Source organism: Barbus barbus (assembly GCF_936440315.1).
Source record: "Barbus barbus genome assembly, chromosome: 8".
Taxonomy (NCBI): domain Eukaryota; kingdom Metazoa; phylum Chordata; class Actinopteri; order Cypriniformes; family Cyprinidae; genus Barbus; species Barbus barbus.
Window position 1 is genome coordinate 27777239 of NC_136736.1, and position 3474 is coordinate 27780712.

Sequence of the window (3474 nt, forward strand, 5' to 3'; positions counted from 1 at the left end):
TTTAAAATCATCAATATCAATAATGACAATAGCTTCATGTCTATTCTAATTTACAGAATTATTATGATATATGCAAAAATAAGTGCAATATGCATATTTTAATACATGATGTGATATACATTAAAATCAAAATAAACTAGAATATATTATGCATGCCTTATTTTTTACTTATGCTTTACATTTTTGCAAAGAGAAATTTCAAAGCAGTATCACTTCAGAAAAAAACCCTCAAAATCATATCATTTATATAGGGTAATTTTTCAAGGCAAAGATCTTCTGAGGTGCATGTGACTGTAATAGCACGTTCTTTATTGTCTCTTCTTAACATATAATTTGAACATTTAATTAATCACAATTTAACTGCCACTGTAGAGCAGCAGTTTACATTACCACACCCATATCACAAAGCCAGGGCTTTAATTTCAAAATAAGAGTCACCAAACCCTGAGACCCAATTGTGAAATAAACAGTAGCCTAACTTGTGACATTAACTTAACTAATAATTTTAGTCAGTAACATTAGTAATTATATACATATCAAAACTGCGAACAACTGGATTACATTAAGGTTGGCAGTTTATTCCTTTATTCGTTTTTTTTTTTCCTTTTTTTACAGTCCTATATTGTGGAATGTAATAACTTGTGCTTAATAAAAACACTGTCATGCATTTATTTTGATTTATGTCAATTCTTAAAAATCTTAAACCATCTGTACTTTGATGTGAATGGAATTTATATTGAATAATGGTATTACAGATTCACTCTGATCTAAAAAGTTGTGTTTGAAGAGCTTTGCTTTCTACAATTTGAATTTGAAATAGATCAAAGGTTTACATGAATTGAGCTATTTGTCACTGAGAGCATGACAAGCAGTGAAACCTTTAGTTTGCAGAGACACTAAATGAAACAGGTTAGCATGAGGTCTAGTGTTGTGCATTGGTTAATATAGGAAGCTTATTTAGCTATAGTGTCTCAGCTAGTTAATTGGAATATCAGCCAGCAGAGTGTGCGGTCTAGACAGGTCTATCTTATGTGTGTGTGTGTGCGTCCTTGTGCAAAGTGAAGCAGGCTGTAATAACCCCAAGGGCAGTGGAAATCCAAGGCCTTGTGGCCACCTCACAGTTCTGCATTAAGGTCACCCACAATCACCTCTATGAGTCAGCAAATCCTTGCATATATAATATACATCTCACCCCAAACACAATGCTTTTACTGAGCACACCAAAGATCATCTCCATCACTACATGCAGCCCATCTTGATGATCTATATTTAGTCATTATGCGTTGTTCACAATGCTGATCCATTTCCCCAAACTACAAAATTATAAAACCTTATTTGCACAAACTACTATAGCGACACTTTATAAGCACTGTGCAAGATGTATTGCATAATGAATTTGTAAGAGTATTATCTTAAGCTGATCTGCTATGCATCTAAAAAAAGAAAACTCAGTCAATAATTGGTGCACATTTTTAAATATTTTGATAGTCAATTTTTGTAAAGTATAACAGAATTGTTCTTTGCTGATCGATCATTTTAATATTCTAATGACAGTAATAAAATCCAGTTATTCAATTTCACTACAAACTGTTCACATTAATGAAGTATTTTAATAGATTTTTCCAAAGAAACCTTATAAAAATGTGACTAAAACTTCTTAATGAGTAAACTAGTCACATAAATTACTTCCTCAAGCACTTCTGATAAAAATGCTGCGTGTTTGCAAATTTTTACTAGGCGTTTCACTTAAAATAATAAACCATCATTCATTTTATAATCCCACAAGTTTCAAGAACTGTATGTTCTTCAATAAAAACAACAGTTTCTCAGGACAAATTAAAAGGAAATGTCAAGTTTACATGTTGCACATTGTTTGCTGAGGCCCCCTAGTGGACCTCGTCCCTTAAGAACCACAGATTCGAATGCAGTTGTTGTTTTAAAAATATATATTTTATATTTATTTGTTTGTCTATTAATATTAATATATATATATATATATATATATATATATATATATATATATATATATATATATATATATATATATATATATATATATATATATATAATTATTATTATTATTATATATTTTATTTTATATTTATTTAATTTTTTTTTTTTTCTTTTTTTTATAAGTCTACCAAGGATGGGTTCTAAATTTGTACAGCTACTTTTTGTTTTGTACTACTGTTCCCCAGAATAAAATTCAGTAAACAGTTGTTAACAAAAACTAAAAATATATTTTATATGTACATAGCATTTAATAAAACATTAATAACATGTTAAGCTAGTAACTATTTCTATTAGATTCTGTCATGCATATGTTAGTGTAACTAATTGCATAAAATAAAACTGTTTCATGCTATTATTTTTAATATTCGAACATCAGTAAAAATCAAGCAATTCAATTTCACTACAAACATTTAACTAAACAAGAATCCGTAGTTTATATTTTTCCCACTTTTGCAGTATTGATTCTAGGTAACAAACACATCTGTATTGTATCGATAAGGTGCACTTTATGCATGAATAGAGAATTAGACATTTGCAACCCTAGTGAAAAATACGTAAATATAATAAAACATATTTAAATACTAATTAAACTACAAATTAATTTACATATTTATGTACTTAATAAAAATACACTGCAGTTGTACTTTTGGTATACTAAACCGGTATACAAGTCTGCTAAATTGGAACAACTAATTATGTGCTGTCTTAATGCACTTTAATTGTGCAGAAGTAGTGCTTATACGCAAGTATATTTGATTGTGCTAAATTGCAAGTATTCTTTAGGTACACTTTAAATATCACAAGACCAATATTATTCAAAGATCATACAATCCTCATCAATAGTGACATTAAAACACATTTTAGGCTTAATATTAAGAAGTGTGCATTGTGCACAAGCTAGTACTTAAATTAAAGTTTAACATGTTTATATCAGTAAGTCTCGAGTGATATTAATAGATTTGAACTATACTTATGAAGAACTATACCTATGAAATAAATGTATTTTAAATATTTGGCTTTTTTACTAGGGAATAGTGTTGGGTATTTACAATTTTTTTGTAAAATTGTTTTGTTTATGTGAGAAACTCACCATACACACACACACACACACACATATATATATATGCGTATATATATATATATATAAACATTTAAATAAATAAGAATCCGTATTTTATATTTTTTTCCAATGTTGCAGTATTGATTGTAGGTAACAAACCTAAAAAAAAGTACATCTGTATTGTATTGATAAGGTGCACTTTATGCATGAATAGTGATTTGGACATTTGCAATAGTGTTGGGTATTTACTATTTTTGTAAAATCGTTTTTGTGTGAGAAACTCATCATATATATACATATATGTGTTTGTCAGTAATGTAAATGCCCTGATGACTCTAAGATAGAGAGCGAGACTGCTGGGTTACTGGTTGCTGTAAGATGATCCCTCCTCCTCCAGAGCT